General features: G+C 44.8%; 1 protein-coding gene across 1 annotated transcript in view; it reads left to right on the top strand.

Annotated features, from left to right (window-relative positions):
* The first annotated feature begins 7,436 nt into the window (after positions 1-7,436).
* GREB1L (GREB1 like retinoic acid receptor coactivator) overlaps positions 7,437-21,322 on the top strand; it is a 134,303-nt gene continuing 120,417 nt past the window's right edge. The window contains exon 1 of the mRNA XM_066579637.1: positions 7,437-7,506. The gene's annotated coding sequence lies outside the window, so the exon portion shown is untranslated. The remainder of the gene's footprint in view (positions 7,507-21,322) is intronic.

Below are 21,322 nucleotides of genomic sequence, written 5' to 3'. Positions count from 1 at the left end.
TCTAGATTCCCTCTTCTGCCCGGTTTCCGAGTCCAGCTTGGTTTCTGAGTTCTTGTATGAACTGGACATAACAGATATACATGTTCCAGGTAGAAGAATTGCAATTGTTTGCTCCTGTGTGTGGGTTGTGCCTTTGTTTTGTTCCCTCTCCTTATCTGTCATACGTGTACATCTGTGATCTCTGTGCGCTGTGCTAGGCCTGTATGGATAAGTCCTAGGCATCTTTTGTCAGCCTGATTTATGTCTCTTTTCCATTCTGTGTGTGTGAGGCATTCTTTGGTCTGTTCTGGCATCTAGTCTCTGGTGCTATTCGCAGTTTTGTTGTTTTGCAGTCTGTTAGTTTTGGTGTTTAGCCTCCTGGTGCTATTCGCAGTATGAGCGTGTTCTATATGTCTGCCCTTTGCAGCGAATCCCTGTGTGTTTAGGTACCTGTGTCTCTGGAGGCCCCCTTTAAGGGGTAGGCACTGTTAGAGTGTTTGGCTGGGTTTTGCTGTTTTACATGGGTTTTCAGCAGCAATGGTCCACAGGTGGTGTTGACTGAGCTGGCTGGGTTTGGATAGCTCTAGCCATCCAATCTCAAACTCTGCTGCTCATATATACCAGCTCTTCTGCTAGAGGCTGCTAGCCTTTTCCCCATTTGTTCAGTATGTTCCTTGCTGTCTGTGCAGATTTCATTATCTTCAGTGTGAACAGTGTCATGTTTTTGCATGTCTGTGCATGTAGCCAGACATGAGGTGTGAGCGGTCATGTTCAGTATATGTTTTGATTTGATCGGTGTCATGTTCCTGCATGTTTGTGCAGGTTTCTGTAGGTGTGATGTAAATTGTGTCTTGCTGTGGATCTTTTATAATCTAGGATGAGGTGGGTTCCAGCACGGGGTCGTCCCTCTCAGGACGATCGCCCCGCATGCAGGCAGGTTTCCTGGGGTTAGCTGTCTCATAAAAGTAGGAACCCACAAGACAATGAGGACCCTTGAAGTGGGCTTGAGGGCTTAAATATCTTGGCCAAAATATGAACTAATACCTAGTACATTGTATAGTTATTCCATCTGGCTATGTGTTCAGGTATGCAGGTGAGTGTTTTGAGCACTTCTCAGTCATTGGTTTATGTCTGTCCGAGAGTATAAAGTCCATTTCACAGTTCTGCGGTTCTGCCTGAGTTCGCCTGTCAGCGAGTATGAAGTCCGTTTCACAATTTTACCCGAGTTCGCCTGTCGGCGAGTATAAAGCCTGTTTCCAACTTTTGCGTTTTCAGATGTAACAGAATGTACACATCCCTGTTGGGCGTAACACAGGGTAATAGTCCCTCCCCTCCCTGAGTACCACCGACAGCCGGCCGGTAGGTCATGACGGTAAAATGGCATATGATGGGGGCCTGCGTTGGCTAAGAGGCCGGGTCGCAATTGCGCCCCCTAGCAGTACGCCGGCGCATAGCATCCATGAACTTCATACTAGTTGAACGGAAAGTGGAGAAATATACAAGTTCAGAATAAGATGTAGCAGAAAGTGAGGGCGAGGAAGACAGGAGAAAACGAGAAAGAAGAGAATAATAAAGTGGAGGAGTGAAAGTTACCATAAAGTGAGAATCCAAATCATCAGAAAGTGATGCAGGCCTTTTTTTTTTTTTAAATCTGAAACAGGGTTTAGGGGTAGCACTGACAGTAATCTGGGGAGTGTTGGGGGACTTTGTTTCCAGAGCATGTTTCATATAATTTTAGTATGTGATCCCAAAAGGTTTTAATACTCAGACATCCAAACCAAATGTATAACATTGTCCCCTTCTTGGTAAACCAGCAAGAATTTTAGCGGATACCCAAAGATTAGAACACCACATGTTGGATAATTGTGGATTAGAGCCTTTCTATGTGTGCTTCTATATCTCTCAAGGACAACTTTGATACACTAAACAGAAGCAACTGCTGTAATGTCCCCTGGTTTTTTGTATTAAATTACAAGCAGACAGACCGTTGACTTACAGTGACAAAATTGCAAGTACCAGATACAACTGAAGCTGTCATCCTGCACATAATCTGTCTGGTTTTACAATGAACCTTTCCTTCAACTAATCACTCAATGGAGCGAATGTAAGCAAAGGTTGTCCACTGTAAATATGGCCTCCAGTAAGGTGGTGAGCAAGAATTTGTTCACTGATTGCTAGTCACTTCAAGTGAGTTCACCTAAAAATAGTCCCTGGTTGATAAAGGCTGCCTGTCCACGGGCGATTTTTCGTCCGCGGATCACGCTCTCTGAAGCTTTCCATAGCGTTGCTATGGAAAGCGGATCTCCGGCGTCCATGAGCGGAGAATCATAGCGATTGTCTGCTCGTGGGACTTAAATAGCGGCATGCTGCAATTGTAGTGCTTCTCTGCGGTGAGCCTATCTATCAGATAGGTTCACGGAGGAGACCTGTCAGCTCTCCCCCATCCTCCCCCACGGCGGAATATCACTAGCGATATTCTGCCTCGGGCCATGGACAGGGGGCCTAAGGCCTCATGTCCACGGGGAGATTTGGTCCCGCACGGATTCTCCATGCAGAATCCTGCTGCAGGTCCCTCTTTTCCCGCAGACATGAGGCCACAAAATCAGAAATACTCACTTGTCCGGACGCTGCGGATCCCCCCCTGCGTCGGGGCCGGATCTTTCTTTGGCCCAGCGGATGTACTCGGCACGCCAGCAGCGTGCCCCGCACCTGTGCTATGGACAATTTTTTTTTAAATGCCTGCTTTCCCGCAGTCCCGCAGCACAGCAGAAATACAGATGCGGACGTGCCGCGGGACCGGATGGCTTCCATAGGCTTCAATAGAAGCCGCGGGAGACCCCCACTAAGATAGAGCATGCTGTGGGTGTTTTCCCGCACATGCAATCCGCGCCGCAGGGGAAAATGACATCTGCAGGTATTTAATTACCTGCGGGTGTCCAATGCATCCCTATGGGGCGCGTATCACGCGTGCCCGTGATCCGCTGCAGATATTTCCCCGTGGACATGAGGCCTAAGGCTGCCTTCACGTCTGCAGCAGGGGTTCAGTTTTCCTACTCTGTTTGGGAAGCAGGAAAGGGGAATCCCCTGGCTGAATATGTCCGTCATATGATGGAACTGAACAGCACTGAACAGACCCCATTGACTATAATGGGGTCCGTTAAAGGGGTTGTCTCGCGGCAGCAAGTGGGGTTATACACTTCTGTATGGCCATATTAATGCACTTTGTAATGTACATCGTGCATTAAATATGAGCCAAACAGAAGTTATTCACTTACCTGTTCTGTTGCTAGCGTCCTCGTCTCCATGGTGCCGTCTAATTTCAGCGTCTAATCTCCCGATTAGACGCGCTTGCGCAGTCCGGTCTTCTCCCTTCTGAATGGGGCCGCTCGTGCCGGAGAGCTGCTCCTCGTAGCTCCGCCCCGTCACGTGTGCCGATTCCAGCCAATCAGGAGGCTGGAATCGGCAATGGAACGCACAGAGCCCACGGTGCACCATGGGAGAAGACCTGCGGTGCATCGTGGGTGAAGATCCTGGCGGCCATCTTAGCAAGGTAAGTAAGAAGTCGCCGCAGCGCGGGGATTCGGGTAAGTACTATCCGTTTTCTTTTTCTACCCCTGCATCGGGTTTGTCTCGCGCCGAACGGGGGGCCTATTGAAAAAGAAAAAAACCCGTTTCGGCGCGGGACAACCCCTTTAAGTTTCTGCCCAGCTGCCTGACATGTTACTGGAAAAAAAAGCATTGCATGTAGCACTATTTCTTCCACTATTTTGTGCCGGATCTGAGATGGAATTATCATATGGTGTAAGCAGGCAATTGCTTGTCTTTCTATGACAAGCCCATAAACTTTGCAGGGAGGTGTACGTTTCAACGACTGCGAATATGAACAAGATTTACTCTCTGTAAAAGCACATAAACAACCGTTATATATATGCTAACAACTCGCTGTTGCGACTCTTTCCAACAACTATTCGAACGATAGTTGTCCCATGTAAACCCTCCTTGGGGCTGCACAGTGAGTGTCAAGCAGACATGGCAAATTTGAAGTTGCTTGCTGTTTTTTCACAGGGCGTGATCTCATGGGGCATTGCCAACTGTCCGTAAATTCCTGGGCAGTCCGTAAAAACAGAGCACGTTTTTCCAGAGTATGTATAAATAATTTGATGTGTCTGGGATTTTTTCTTAAGCTGAAGGAGCTCGCACCAATTATCCTGATTGTAATTATCAACATATTACAGGTCAAAGTAGATGCTGCCCATCTGTTGATCGGCCTACTCTGAATGGTAGACATGTATCGCTTATGATTTTCATGGTTCAATATGGTTTCCGATGTGTCTGTAAAAAATGTTGGCTGAGGAAATAATAAAAGAGGTTGGCAACTCAGGGCCGTAGCCAAAGGGTCCTTTCTAGAGATGAGCGAACACCCAAATGCTCAGGTCTGCGTTATTCGAGTCGAGCTTTTCGTAAAATCCGAGAGCTCTACTCGAGTAATGAACCCCATTGACTACAATGGGAGACTCGAGCATTTTTGTATGTGGGACGCCGGGTGCCGAGCTTTTTTTTTTTATCCTTGGTTCGTGTGTTCTCTCTTTCTCGGGGAGGGGCCAAAACAGGCACGTCACAGTGGGGAGGAGGCAAAAACTGGGGCGGGGTCGAACACTGCTTGATGGTCGTTCGAGTAGCGAGCACCATTGAGTACGCTAATACTCGAACGAGCATCAAGCTCGGCAGAGTACGTTCGCTCAACTCTAGTCCTTTCCATTCTGCTCCCACATCATGCCATGTAGTCAAGCACAGCTAATAACCACATCTAAGAATGGCAACAGTTTCCGTAAAAAGAACACAAAGACAAAAGAACGGTCCAAACTGTCGGAGGAGAACTGAAAAACAGCAACTGGGAAGCAGACAAGTAACATTTCAAAGCCGTATCCCTTGAAGCCAAGTTAATTCAACCATTAAAAAAGGGAAAGAATACAGCACAGTTGTAATTGTGCCTAGAACAGGCTGTCCTCCGATCCTGACTGACTGCACAGAGAGCACTAGTTGGGGAGCTCACCAGCAAGCCGCGCCAACTGTCAAGGGGTTCACAACCTGGCTGAAATGGAAGATACTCTGCATACCGGTACAGTATCTGTGGCTCAGGGGCTTCACCACTCACTGAAGAGCAAGAACACAGCTAGTAGCAAAATATTGTTACTCAACACAACATTACAAAAGTCCAAGGTGATGAATACTTCTTCTGGATCAACAACACAGGAGGATAAACAGGCTGGACTAGATGGACATTGTCTTCATTTAGCCTTATGTTACTATGTTACTATAGGCACTGTAGATGTACGTATAGTCAAGGGTTAATAAACTGTATGCAGTGTAAGGCCACTCTCATATATGCGCTCGGCAAAACGTCACGATTTTATTTTCGTTTTCGGATGAGGTTCCTGCGTCTGACAGCGGCTTTTAGCGCACCCCATCATTGTGATGAGGTGCACTAAACATAGCAAAATAGAGCAGACAGCGGTAAAAAATCGTGGCATTTACAAGGCCCCATTGAAATGAATGGGAGCGTTATACCGTGATTACCGCGGCGTTCAAAACGCTGCAGTAAAAAGTGCATGTGTGAGAGAGCCCTTAGGCCACCGTGATTACTGCAGTAATCTCGCTCCCATTGATTTCCATAGAGTCTCGCAGACATGCGCCCGATCACGGTGCTGGACGGCGCTGTCTGCTCTATTTTTCGCCGTTTAACGTATCTCATTACCCATCACAAGGATGGGATGTGCTAAAACTCGCTGTTGGCCGAAAACAAAAGTAACATCACAGCAAAGCCCTGCGATCGAAAAACGCGCCATTTTGCCAACAGTATGTATGAGAGTGGCCTTAGACAAAGGAACTCTAAAAACAAGAGATGACACATGGCATAATAAAAAGCTGATTTTGTTTGTATACATTAGATACACGTTTTAATCACACATGATGGCGATTTAATCTGACCACTAGGTGGCGCACTTTCATTGGTATCTAAATACACTGCAGGTTATTAAAGCAGATAGGTAGAGAAAGCTTCTTGGGCTTTTTCAATGGAAATACAGAAAAAGCATTGGTAGGCTACCATAGGGCAAAAGAAGAAATGTGTATCATGCCTTTCCCCTACTACGCGCCTAGTATTAGCATGTAAAACAATGGTCTGCATACTTCATCCATGATGCCAGGAGTTGCGAAAAGTGTTGCTGCGACCTCTGATTAGCTGCCAGCGCTCGCCTGACTTCCGCTGTCAACAGTGTTGCAGCGCTGGATTGCCAGGGCTGAGGAGGGTAAATACTGGTTTGTTTCATTGTTTTTAGCCATTTCGCCGTATTTTAAAGTTAATTTGTAATCGGACAATCCCTTTAAAGAATATGGACGCCTTTGAGGGCCAGAATTTATTTCACTTAGGGCGCCTACCCACTGGCGATTTTTTTTCCTTTGCGTTTTGCGTTTTTTCTGAAGAGCAATTAGGATAGAATGTGTTCCTGTCCACTGGCGTTTTTTTTTCTCGGTCCGTTGCAATTTTTAACATAGGAACTGTCAGTTGCATATGTGTCCTTATTTTTCTCTTAATGCACCCATGAATGTCAATGGAAATTAACGGAAAAGGCGCGGAAAACGCTGCGTTTTTCACACACAAAAATCGCAAACGCCAGTGGGTAGGTGCCCTTAAATGCATGTCATTTGGGCTGAAAGTCATTTTTGCGATAGGGCTCAATTAAAAATGTTGCACCCTTTGTCTTCTGCAGCTTCTGCTCACCTTCACATGGTGTGAATTGAAGGTGCAGAATGGAAGGTGATTTCCACCTCCAGAGACTCCTTTCATTCATTAAATACTCAAATAAGGCTACTTTCACACCTGTGTTCGGGTCAGTTCATGGTTTCCATCTCTGCTCCATTTTTGGAGGAGAGAAACATTGATTTCAATAGGGTTTCAAAAAACTGTAAAGGTTACTGTTTGCAGCCATTCTGTCGTTCACGTTTTTCTGGACAGTAAAATTGCAGGTATTGCAATACGATGCGTTTAAATAGATCAATTAATGTAAAAATAAATTGCTGGATCGTTCGCATTTTACTATAATCGTGCAGTGTGAACGCAGCCAACGATAGGATGATGAGCGATAGTTTGTTGCATGCCGTTCAGCTCATACAAGCACGCACATCATTGGGTTCGCTGGGGGTTCGGTTTAAATACCCATCGTTGCGTCGTTCTGCTAAGGACTGAGCGGGCGCTCTATCTGCCCTCGTTCACACTACAGCTGGCCGTGCAGCCCCGGGGACCGCTCCCAGCAGCCACGTCCCTGTGATTGATGGCAGTGATGTGACAGCCGTCCAGCAGGGACAGATGCTATAGAAGTCGCCTCCCCCGCCGGCCCGCCCCACCTGGACAGGCGTTGGTTGCAGGCAGAGGAGCTGCACATCCTGTCCGTCCGGGAGGACTGCTCGTCCGCCGCTCTCACCTCCCCGCTGCACGGATTATTGGGGTCCCACCTGCGGCGTCCTCAGGTAACGGAGCCCGGGGAGATGCCGCACTTGGGAAGTTGGCGATACGTTACTTAGGGCTGGTGTGCGGTGCCTGCAGGACGCGCTGGCAGCGCCGGGTGGTGTCCGCCGTGGAGTTAGTGGGGACGGACTATTACAGGGGGCAGATTTTATATAGTGTTCCATATACATAGGGGTAGTACATATTGTATGGTGTTTGGGGTATGTAGGGGTGATATGTTGTGTGTTCTAATATACATAGGGGTAGAACATATTGTATGCTGCTATTTTAATATATAGGGGTATTGTATGATTATCAGATGTATAGAGGGTATTGTATGATTATTGGACATATAGGGGTATTGTATGGTGTTTGGGGTATATAGGTATGTTATGTGTGTTTTCATATATAGGAGTAGTGTATGGTGGGGGTGGGTATATAGGGGTAGTACATATTGTATGGTGAGGGTATAAAGGGGTGATATGTTGTGTGTTCTAATATACATAGGGGTAGAACATATTGTATGCTGCTATTTAATATATATGGGCATTGTATGATTATCAGATGTATAGCGGATAGGGGTATTTTATGGTGTTTGGGGTATAGGTATGTTATGTGTTTTCATATATAGGGGTAGTGTTCGGTGGGGGTGGGTATATAGGGGTAGTACATATTGTATGGTGTTTGGGGTATATAGGGGTGATATGTTGTGTGTTCTAATATACATGGGGTAGAATATATTGTATGCTGTTTAATATATAGTGGTATTGCATGATCGAATATTTAGAGGGTATTGTATGATTATTGGAATATAGAGGTAGTGTATGGTGGGGTGGATATATAGGGGTAGTGGAATATTGCATGGCTTATAAAGTGATACTATATTATTGTATGGAGTATTTAGGTGTATGGTTTTATCTATTACATGGTGGTATTGGGGAATATAGCGCTAGTATATAGATACCTTAATATATAGGCTATATAGGGATAGTTTATATGATAATATGGTGTTATTGGGGAATGTAGTAATAGTATATATGAGGGTTGTAGTGATATATTATCACATGGGGTGTATAGGGAGAGTATATATGATAGTATGGTGTTACTGGGGAATATAGTAATAGTATATATCATAGTATGAGGGTTAGAGTGATCTATTATCATATGGGTTATATAGGGGTAGTATATGTGATAGTATGGTGTAATGTGAGACTATAGTAATAGTTTGAGGGTTATAGCGCTGCGGAATATGTTGGTGCTATACAAATAACGTTTATTATTATAGTTGTGCTATATTGTGTGGTGTTGTTAAATATAGGTGTAGCATATAATTTTCTACGGTGATGTTGGCGTATATAGGTGTAGTATATATCACTGTGGGTTATATAAGGGTTGTGTATACTACATGGTGAAAGTGAAAACTCACAATATTTTATATTTCCTATAAGATACAGTGTCTTCCGCTGCCTCTACGCTTGTGGTTTTTGGCCACGTGGCTCATGTGACAGCTTTGTTTTCGGTGTTTTGATTCCAACTTGTCACGTCAATTTGTGTAACTTGGCAGTTTTGTCCCGGAACGACTCGAGTCCACAGTATTGTATAGCGCCATGTAAAGAGGCAATGCCCATGCTTGACCTAGATTACAGCAGGGTTTGACCAATCCAGGAGCCGCTACACAATGCCTGACCTGACTATCTGTGGATGTTGGCACCTCGGATACTTACCATCTCGGGGAGGGGTCTTACTGGCTCTAGGTCTGGTCTAGGACTCTTCTGTCTGAGGGTATGTTCTGCACCAAAATCCGCATGTGGTCCGCAGAATTCACTCACTGCATCGCAATGTAAGAGTTTGCTGTGAACATTTGCGCAGTTTCTGCTAATTGGGTCATTCACTAATTGGCTTGAACCCCGGTTGTTCTCATTCGCTGGTAGTGCGAACTGGGCGATCCCGTGGCAAAAAAATGAACGATTTATCTTTGTCTAAACGGACTGCCTGAGGAACGAGCAAAGTGTGAGAGCGAACGCGAATCCTTCCGTGTAAAAGCATCTTTATATTGTACTATACATGGCTACAGAGTTTTGGTGTGAAATTCCTCAACAATTCTGTGCTGTGTGAACTCGCCCTTAGGGCCCTTTTTACGCTCGTAATACGCAGTACTGAATCCCTATTGATTTGCATCGGGGTATTCAAACCTGCCTTTTCCATGCGCATGAAAAAAAATGCAGCGTGTCCCATTTTGGTGTGTAATAGTCCCATTCTAGTTCATGGGTGTGTGAATACACGTCACATGCTTGTTCACTGTGTATTTGACGCAGATTGCTACTATTTGGGCCTGCTTGCGGTTTTTGCACTCCTAAAATACGCAGTACGTGTGCAGTACCTTTTAAAAATCGCGTACAGTATTTTTAACGCAAAAGTCCATTGGACTCTTTAATGTTAACGTATTGCGATCTTCGTGCGATGAGTTTTTAACATTAGAAAGTCCTATTGACTTTCGCAATAAAAAAAAACGCAGTGAAATCACGTGAAAAAAATGCGTGAGAAAAACGCCAATGTGAAGGCGCCCTTAGGGTAATTTTGCACGATTCTCAGCCCAAATTACACATGCGCTCACACGAGCGGGTCGCATTCTACATGACCTCCCCCCCCCCCCCCCCCCCATCACAAAAGTTGTAGGCCGGGTACACATGACCGGGTTTCAATTTCGTAATCTGCGATCGTCACCTGCGAGGACTATCTGCGATATTCCTCACCTATTGAGAAAATAGAACATTCGCACGTCTGCTCACATGAGTGGATAGTCATTGGGATTTCCGTGACCGGATTTAAAATCTCAGCATGTTCTATTTTTGTGAAGTCAATCGAAGACATCTGACCCGCAGACCATCCGCAATTGACATTGCGGATAGCCTTCTGGTACCTGCGTCATCAAATATTAAAAAAAAAATCTGCACTGTGCGTGAGCGATGGCGAGCGTCCGCGGTCATCTGCAGTAAAGAAAGCAAAGGTACGCAGGGTCGCAGGCCATGTGCAGGTGGCCTTACGAGGATAAAGACTTTTTAAATGGTCAATAAACACAACAGCAAAATAAATAGAGATTTTGACGAACGAATTATGTAATTGTGTCCTTGCTGAATACCGTAGCCAAACTCCTTCCTGATGCATCCGGATTTTGCTACTTTTTGACATGTCCACCGGAGACTGCTGTTACTGAGGTCTTGGTTCAGAGGAGGACACATCCCCGGTAGCCGGTGCAGAGAATGTTCATGCTGGCAACTTCCTTTTCAGGTTATAGGTTTGATAGAAATGCACTTATTGAGAGACTACTAAAGGAAGGTAAATTGATTGCTAATGTGGCCTAACTGGGTCCTAAAAAACAAATGGTCCTTGTACATGGAGCAATTTGGTCTTGTAGACGAGCACCAATCAGTGAGATCAGCATTTGTCTATTGGGTTTTTAATCAGGTCAATTTGGGTACTGTTAGGAGCGCGTAATTTTTCCTGTGGTTTATAATTGTGGGCAGCGCATTCGCCATTCACACAGGGTGTACTGCTGAAAAGGACTTTTTGTGCCACATAGATGTGATTACCCAAGGAACATGCAATTGCTCACTTATCAAGTGATTGGTTGCACCATCACGTGGCCTGATGACTGGACAAAAACATTCCTAGGACTATCTTAAGGGCCCTTTTACACGGCACAATCATCATTCAGATTCTCATTGGAGCACGGGAATCTGAATGATAGTCATTCAGTGTACATGCCGTCGGCGACTCAACGATGAAAGGTAATTTGTTTTGCAGACATAAAAATAAAAAAAAGATTGGCCTTTGTAAACAGGCAGTTGTTCATCCATTAAAGACTGCCTGTTTACTGTGAAGAGAGATAGACGGGCAAATGATCTGCTGCCCGCTCTTTTATTCACTGATCTATCCTTGCTTCTGTGTGAAAGCATAGGAGGCGTTATTGCTGGGATGACTTCAAGAGGACTCCAGCCTGCAGTACCAAGCCGGGCCACTGTGCAGTGTACGGAGCTGTCTGCTTCCTGCAGCATAACCTCTAGAAGTGGGAGAACCTATTTTAAATACCTTTCAGATGCAGCAGAAAACCTTAGTATGGACTGATGAAATGCTGTTGAGTTTTAAGCCACAACATGCCCATTTTGCATACTTGCTACATTCTAACATAAAAAGTGCCACGTCTAAACATAAGCTTATGCACAGAAAATGTTAAATGAGGACCCAGATCGCCGCATGTTGTGTACTTGAAAGCCCTGGGAATTAGTGGTATTATATGGCAGCTATTAAAATTAACACTTGAGGTCAAAGGCATCGCGGTGCGACTTAAAAGTTGTTGCAGCCCGCAAGTCATAAAAAATCCAACTTTTTAAAGCCATATTTCTCCTCTTAAACATTTAAGGAGTATCTATTCAGGACCCATACTATATGCAATAAATGCCTTATAGGTGTGGATTCTGCTTCGAGAATCCTCATCTATCAAGAGAAAGGGGATCCCGTGACTTCTGCTCAACTTGCGATTGCCGCAGTCTCCCTAATTTTCAGTGGGGAAGACTGTGCTTGTGCATAGCCCTCTGCATTAATGTTTATAGGATTTAGGCAGGAGTTCCAAAAGGAAGATCAAAAATAGGAGACAATTTAAATAAAGCCTTAGGGCAACGTACATTGATACTAAATAGCAGTGGTGTAATAAGGGACAATATATCTTCCCTACCTGGACTTCGATCAACAATCAGTTGGCCAATTTAAACCCCAACCCCTCAGCTATCTGAAGCGCACCTCAAATAGGAGGTTGCAGCTCCCAATCGGAACCAGCTCTACCTTCTCAATCCAGTTTTCCCATATCCTCCCCTTCATCTTGAACATCCTTATCTCTCTTCACATCAGATGCCTACTATATACAGTGACTCCTATTGCCATTTAAGAAAATCGACCCGTTTTCAATACCAGCGTACCATTAACTGTACCCGTTTTTTTTAGGAGAGGCCAGTCTCCCAATGAGAGACCCGGAAAAATCCCTAAGTATTGGTGATAATGGCAGCGACAGCAATGAAAAGGGTTTGCAAATATACAACCTGTCCTTCTGCACATTAAGTGAGGCACAGGTATTAGTCCTCAAGAGAGGACTGTCAGTTACTCCAATTCCTGCATTCCCACACTTAACTTGGGTAAAGGACATCAATTTATTCTCAAGGAAGTTAGCTTTCCTTAAGCATCAGGTGTGTCAACCTGTGGGTTACTCGATCACCGTCTTCTTCATCTAGGATAGTTGGCACCATGAGTCAGAGACTCTGGACCACCGCATCTCTTCAAATATCTGGCATCTGCCAGTTTTATTTCACACACAACAGGATAGAACCTCAACATATTGGTACATAGTACACTTTCAGGGTTCACAACCGGCAGGATCCCCGTCAGCTAGCTAAAGACAACAATGAGTCTGATCAGGACTGTGTGCTGAGTTCTCAGCAGGATACCGTTGATACTATTGTCTTAGCTGGTATCCCGCTCGGAGAACACAGCAGGAGTATGCAGAAGACAGCGCTTTAGCTGTGTTCTGCATACCCTGCTCAGAGCGCTCAGCGGGACACCAGCTGAGCGCTCAGAGAAGACAGCAGTTCTTGAAACGCGTAAATGCACACAACGATTATCGCTCAAAAGATTGCCTTGGAGCGAATCTTGTACGATAATCATTGTGTCTAAATGGGCCTTAAGTATATGTATTATTTTCACACAAGGTGCTATTGAAACTAGTCTGTCCAGTAACCGGACAATCCGTTTAAAGAGGCGTTGCTTATGTATGCACAGCCACATCTATAAGGAGTGGATTTACTAAAGGCAGTATGTAAGGAGGCAACAGCATATCCCTATGTAAAATATGTAGACCATAAATGCAGACCTCAATGTATTTCCTGATTGCACATTTTATTGCTCCGCATTAGCATGTTTATTTTTGTGCGGGTGGAACATATTGTGTGTTCACGAACGGGAATGGTAAATTATGCTAACCCAGCATTTTAAAAATGGAGACTATCCCTTTCCATTGTGTGTGTGGTTTTTTGCCAAGCACTTGCATTAATGCAACAGATGTCTTGTAAGGTCATTCTGCCCCAGATATTTTCAAAATTTATTGCTTTGTTACAGCCATTCAATTCGTGTCAACACAAACCATTTGTCACTTCCATCATGACAAAATAAACCCAAAACACTGAAATAGTCTTAAGACTTTCCAATAATTCTTCTTGATCTCTTACATGTACTATTCTGGAGCAAAGCACCAAGAACATCCACATTGTACATTCCCAATGGAATCTACAATCTAAGTCATTATAGCATGTACATTTACCAAAAGTCTTGATTTTTTTTTTCTGCATCAATCCCAATTTTTCTTTCCGGAGTCCTTAAGATATCTCATTCTGGACCATGGCCTGAAACTCCATGCACTTAATCCTTCCTAGATCGCATTTATTATAAGGGTGTGCTCACACAGCAGAATCGCCAAAGAAGTTTCCACGTTGAATTCTACCTCTAAAAACCATGTCAAAATCCTCTGCTTTTTGATGTTGCTCTTTGGGGGATCTGCACATGTATTTTGCCATGTCAATGGGCAAAATCTGCATGCAGAATTCCAACATGGCAATGCAATGTCATGCCAAATACTTGACGTGGTTCTTGGAGGCGGAATTCACACGGAAAGTTGTTGGTGCATGGGCACCTTAATCTCGAAGGTGTTGGAAGTGTGTGAAGAAACCCAAGTACTGTGCCAAGAAGAAAACCCCCACAAAAGCATTGTGATTGGCATTTGTTAATATTTCTTTCATCATTACACAAGCCAAGAATCGCAGGTATGGGGACAAACTATCATTACTGCAGTCATTCGTCCCCATTGAAAAAACTGTATTCTCATGAGATGTACAGTTAAGGCCCATTTAGGCACAACGATATCACTCAAAAGATGTCTTTTGAGCGATAATTGTTGTCATTTACAGTGCAAGATGATTGCTCAAGATGAGCGATCACCATACGCTCGGAGCGGAGGATGCAGAATACAAGTGGGGTGTCCCTGCTTGTCTTCTGCATCCAGCTGTTTTCCGCTCCGAGTGCCCTGGCTGTTATACAGCTGAGCACTCAGAGTGGAGGGTGCAGAAGACAAGAGGGGTGTCAACGCTTGTTTTCTGCATCCAGCTGTTCTCGGCTCCGAGCGCCCGGATATTATACAGCTGAGCGCTCCATGCAGGGTATGGAGATCAGAGCTGGAGCGCTGTGTTCTTCATACCCAGCCTGTCATCAGGGAGCGGGATACAGCTGAAGCAATAGTATCAGCTGTATCCCGCTGTGTATCCCTGATGAGGCTCATCGTTGTCTTTCAGCACGATGTCAGTGCAGTTACATACGACAATTATTGCTCAAAAGATTCTTTGTGTCTAAATGGGCCATTAACCAGTGAGCATTTTTATGCTTGCTAATAAACAACCATCATTGGCACAGAATTGTTTTGCGTTTTTAGGTGCAACTTGCAGAAATATTCTGCACATGTGAGTGGTGCAGTTATGGCCAATGGTAACAAGATTACCAGGCTCTTCTACATGGCACAGTTAGGGCTCACTAGATTTAGCAGTTTGTACGATAATTGTGCGGTGAAAGAGCGGTCGTGGATAAATCGTCTGCCGCTGCATCGTCCCATGTAAACGGGATTGCTCATCTGTGAATGATCCCCGACCCCCTCCGCCCTGAGCGCAGTGACAGCACAGGAGTGATCATCGCGGCTGTTGGGCGCTTCAGTGCTTAAAGGGGTTGTCCCGCGCCGAAACGAGTTTTTTTTTTTTTAACCCCCCCCCCGGTTCGGCGCGAGACAACCCCGATGCAGGGGTTAAAAAAACAACCCGCACAGCGCTTACCTGAATCCCGGCGGTCCGGCGTCTTCATACTCACCTGCTGAAGATGGCCGCCGGGATCCTCTGTCTCCGTGGACCGCAGGGCTTCTGTGCGGTCCATTGCCGATTCCAGCCTCCTGATTGGCTGGAATCGGCACGTGACGGGGCGGAGCTACACGGAGCCGGCATTCTACACGAGCGGCCCCATAGAAGACTGCAGAAGACCCGGACTGCGCAAGCGCGGCTAATTTGGCCATCGGAGGGCGAAAATTAGTCGGCTCCATGGGAACGAGGACGCCAGCAACGGAGCAGGTAAGTAAAAAACTTTTTATAACTTCTGTATGGCTCATAATTAATGCACAATGTACATTACAAAGTGCATTAATATGGCCATACAGAAGTGTATAGACCCACTTGCTGCCGCGGGACAACCCCTTTAACAGTTGTCTCTTGTAAGAGGGGCTTAAAGAGTACTTTCATTGGATATAATCAGCCTTTTTATATTGGTCTCCAGCAGAATTTCACAAGCTTCTAAAAGTTGGAACTGACCATGAAAATGTGTTTTCTATTAACACAAAACAAACAAAAGCTGCAGAGAAGAGATAAAATGAAAGTTGAAGGGAGAAGTGAAGTTGTAACTGTGCACAGTGATACTCTATGTAAATTAAAGATATCTAAGGAGAGATAACTTAATAATGGCTCCAAAGATTCCCTTATCAGGTCAAGGACAGATGCTATTGTTAGCAGGGGATGGGGGGAGAGGGAAAAACCGCATCTGCCTTCCAGCAATCATGTTCTGTGATTCACTAGATTCCTGCTCTCAAGTATAGCTTGCTCAAGTGCGAGGGTTCTAGAAGACGACACAACCCTGACATGATGCCGTCACCACTCCGCTGAATTCATGTGTACACAATGGATAGATGAAAATACAGATTTTCTTTTGTTTGCCGCTAAAAGGGAAAAAAGGTGCAAATTTGTCGCAGCCTTGCAACATATGAATAATGTGACCACGCTTTTGTTATGTGGATCTGCCATGTAATTATCTGCACACACAGGGAAACCACTAGGTAATAATATCATGGAAAAGGACTTGGGGGTTATAGTTAACTATAAACATAACTGGAGCAACCAGTGTCAGGCAGCTGCTGCCAAGGCAAATAGGATCATGGGGTGCATTAAAAGAGGTCTAGGGGCAGATGGTAAGCATTGTTCTTCCTCTTTACCAGGAAGGTGTTCCTCTGTACACATGTAGCATTGTGTACAGTTTTCGGCACCGGTACTCAAGAAGGACATATCAGAGCTTGAGCAGGTACAGAGGCGGGCAACTAAAGTAATAAATGGAATGGGCGGACTACAATACCCAGAGAGGTTATCAAAATTGGGATTATTTAGTTTAGAAAGAAAATAGCTGAGGATCGACCTAATAACTATGTATACATATATCAGGGGACAATACAGAGATCTCTGCCGTCATCTATTTATACCCAGGACTGTGACTGCACCAAGGGGGCATCCTCTACATCTAGAGGATTGAATTCTACACGGACCTAGAAGGGTTTTTTTTATTGTAAGAGCAGTGAAACTGTCTGCCTGAGGATGTGGTGATGGCAAATTCATTAAGCCTGCTTCACACAACTTTTTCACTGCAAAATCTGTGACGAGCATCCGCACGGAGAATCCGCAGCAAATAGCATGCCTTGAAAGGTGTGTAAACTCGCTCTTTCCTTCACACTCGCGGAAACGAATTGTGATTTCGCAAACTGAGGAAAAATCGCAGCATGCTCTATTTTGCTGCAGACTCCACATGGACGGCTTCCATTGAAGTCAATGGAAGCCACCTGACCCGCAGCCCATCCACAATCGACATTATGGATAGGCTGTGGGTACCTGAGTTATCGCCTAGCGATGGCGCGGGAAAAACAAACATAAAAAAAAAAAATCTGTACTGCGCATGACCAATGGTGAGTGTCCATGATCTTCCGCAGCACAGCAAAAGCAGGTACGTGGGCTTGCCAGCTAGGGTTAGAGCTGAAATCTGCTGCAGGAACTCGCCTGTGGAATCTGGCTCTGCCGTGTGCAGCTGGCCTAAGGCTGGGTCCACACAGGGCGGATTTGCTGTGGAAATTCCATACGGAATTTCGCTGCGGCAAATCCGCCTCCGGACGCTAATTCCGCTATTGGCGAGCCATGTAGATGAGATTTGTTAAAAATCTCGTCCACATGGGACGACCAATCCGCCACGGCAAAGATGACACTGCGGCTCGGATTCCCCGGCCGCAGCATGTCAATTTTTTTTTTTTAACCATTGCGGCCGCGCTCTTCTCTATGGGAGCGCCGGCCATGCAGCCAATCCGCTCCCAAACCTGCGCCCAAGTGGTGCGGGTTTTGAAGCGGCGCTTTCCCGGCAGACATTTCGCGTTTTTTTTCGCTGAGGCCAAACCGTGAGATTTCCGGCGGGGTTCTGCCCTGTGGGTACCCAGCCTAAGTGTTTGAGGGGCCTAGACGCCTTCTTAAGTGTAACATTACATGTTACAGTTAGTGATTTCTTTAGAAGGGTCGATGATTCAGGGATTATACTGATTGCCAGACTTGGAGTCAGAAAGGACTTATTTTCCCTTAAATAAGGAAAATTGGCTTCTACCTCATTTTTTCAGCCTAACATACTGTTACTATGTTGCATGAAGAAAACATTTCTCCTCCAAGTAGTGGATAGCTTGTCATTATATAATGTTCTACTTTATCCAACTTTAAGGCCATAATATAGGATTAGAAAAACAGGGCTGCTTTCTTTCAAAAACACTGCTACACCTTTCCAAAAGTTCTGGGTGCTAGAAAAAGATAATTTACAGAGGACCGGTCCAACTTTACTGGCTTTTCTGTGCTGTCCCTCCACTGTTCCTTCTACAAGTATATGAATATATTGCCAACTGGGCGTTATCATTCCTTTTGTCAAAAGGATGCGTCCATAGTGTTAAAGTGTGCAATGTGACTCTGCCCACCCACCAACTGGTTACACTCCGTTACCAATTCATAAATTTCTATTGAGTCTGTCAGGAGAGGTGGCAGATCCTCTTTAAAGATGATGGCATACTGAGGTATTGGGTGTTAGTCCTAGAGGGTCAAGAACGCTATCTTTTCTCCTTAGGGAGAACACATAGTAGGTGAATGAGGAGACTTATGAGGCCATTCATGCTCATCTGGGTAATATTCAAATAAGGGAGATTGAACAATACCTTTGCAGCGCCACCTATTAGAAGGCAGCATTTCTGCAAGTCAATGTTAGACTCTTTATACAAGCCTTGTAACAATGACTGGGAATTGAAAATGATCCTCTTGCTTGTTCTGAGAAAGAGGGGCAGCCTAGGGCAGTCTGTACCCCCTCATAAGTGACACCAGGATGTGTACCTTTATTCACTTTTGCTTCCAGCATAGAAACCTCTTCCACAACAAGGCAGTTCTGCATTCTAAGTGTTGGTTGCACAAACTATGCAATGGAATTGTTCCAATAAGTTGACTGGCCTACAATGGTGCAGTCGTGCAGCTATTAACCATTGTTGCATTCATCTTTTAGACCTTGCATGAACAATACAAGAATTTCCTTTCCTGCTGTAGCTGCCACATAATACCATCAATCATATAGCCGTCTCCACAGACTAGCGATTATTTCTTGGGTTACTTTTATACATAGTGGTAATAGTTTGCCCAAGCAAACAATGTCAGTTTGCTCTTTCGCTCGGGCAGCCAGTTTCAACACAATGATAAATCTGTTTGTTTTTTTAATAATAGGATCATTCAGTTGTTCAGTTTACTGTGTGTATGAGAAGGACTGAACGATCAGTCTTAAAACCGAACGATTAGCAAATGAGCCACAAATGAACTTTATGCTTGCATGGAATGAATGATGTGAAAGAATTATTATTCAATCATTGGCTGCGTTTACATTCCAGTGTTTTTGTAATTTATTTATTTTTTAGCGATAATCATTAAGCTTTATATTCACGCGTGAAGATGCTACTACACTTAGCTGCAAATTTCTAGTTCCAGGGTATCTATAGCATCGGTTGTGATGGGTTGAGTGATCTAGAATGTCTAAAAGATTTTTAAATGGCATCGCCTGAAAAGCCAATAGTAACTCGGAAGCTGTTTACAGCATGTACAGGTCAAAGGAATCCCTTTATGAAATGTGATATACATTACAGAGCTAGGTTTGAAAGGATAGCGGCGCACGTCCAGCCTCACAGATCATGATCCGTGAGAAAAAAAACATGGCTACATTGTCTTTATATATTTGTATCATAGTAACTCTGTAATCGCATACCGGTCAATGGAAGAATCCAATCACTGTAACCAACTTTCCAACATCCACCATACATGTACAGCAGATGTCAGCTATCCTTGTATATAGAAGGCCGAAGAGCCAAGCCAGCCCTAAAATTGGTAAGTTTCTGCTGTCTTTAACAGCTGACACCAACTACCAGGATTAGAGATGACTCAGATCTCGGCATTTGAACCAGTTAAATGGCCCAACTGAGGGAAGTGGCAAGCTTTCATCTATCAAAATCGCGGCTGCCTGTATAGGATTGCATAAACCAATGCAACCCTATGGCAGTGTGCAACAGTGGGAATTCCGTGGAATTTCAGCCCGTGCGCATTCAACCCAAGACCAAGAATAAAGAATGTCCTATTTGCAAGAAGAAATTGGCCTCTTTCTATTCAAAGCAATTGTGTAAAAGCTGCACAGATAATATTGTCTGATGAATCCTCTTCTCTATCCTGTTCTGTAAGATGTATTATTAGGGAAGAAGTGGAAAATTCTTTTAACAATTCAAATCCTATTGCAAAGATCCATCTGTTTCTACGGTTTATGACGGATGGTCTGACTCCTCTCCTGAGTATCCTTAGGATAGAGATGAGGATGATTTGATGACCTCTGATACGTCTTCCTTAGATGAGGAGGCTATCTATGGTAAACCTCTATTTGCTAGTTAGGATTCTGAGAGACTGGTTGAAGCAGTTAGAGCTACAAAAGATACTAAAACTACAAGATCTGTTGAAGATTCTATGTTCGAAGGTTTAGGTCTCAGGCTTCAATCTTCTTTCCCTATTAATAAAAATGTTCCCCTATTAATAAGAATGTCAATGGCATGCTTAAAGGGGTTGTCCCGCGCCGAAACGTTTTTTTTTGTTTTTTTTAACCCCCCCCCCCCCCCCCCCCCCCGTTCGGCGCGAGACAACCCCGATGCAGGGGTTAAAAAAACACACCGGGTAGTACTTACCCGAATCCCGGCGGTCCGGCGTCTTCATACTCACCTGCTGAAGATGGCCGCCGGGATCCTGTCTCTCTGTGGACCGCAGGGCTTCTGTGCGGTCCATTGCCGATTCCAGCCTCCTGATTGGCTGGAATCGGCACGTGACGGGGCGGAGCTACACGGAGCCGGCATTCTGCACGAGCGGCCCCATTGAAGACAGCAGAAGACCCGGACTGCGCAAGCGCGGCTAATTTGGCCATTAGAGGCCGAAAATTAGTCGGCACCATGGAGATGAGGACGCCAGCAACGGAGCAGGTAAGTATAAAACTTTTGATAACTTCTGTATGGCTCATAATTAATGCACAATGTACATTACAAAGTGCATTAATATGGCCATACAGAAGTGTATAGACCCACTTGCTGCCGCGGGACAACCCCTTTAAGACTGAATAAAAGAAACCAGATAGGAAATTTTGGGTTTCTAGAATGATCAAGAGAAAATACCCCTTCACTGAAGAAGATTCTGCTCGTTGGGATAGATCTCTTAAAATTGATGCGCCTGTGGCAAACATTGTCAGGAAAAGTTCTCTTCCCATTTAAAAATCTGAGGTCCCTTCCCGACGTCTTAGACCAAAACGCCCAAAAGGCTTCTACTTAAGCCTTCAGGCCTAGTATTTTTTTCCTTTGAAAGTTTGGCT

The sequence above is a fragment of the Eleutherodactylus coqui genome, chromosome 9 (assembly GCF_035609145.1).
Source record: "Eleutherodactylus coqui strain aEleCoq1 chromosome 9, aEleCoq1.hap1, whole genome shotgun sequence".
Classification (NCBI taxonomy): Eukaryota; Metazoa; Chordata; class Amphibia; order Anura; family Eleutherodactylidae; genus Eleutherodactylus; species Eleutherodactylus coqui.
This window is presented reverse-complemented; position numbering and strand designations above follow the sequence as displayed.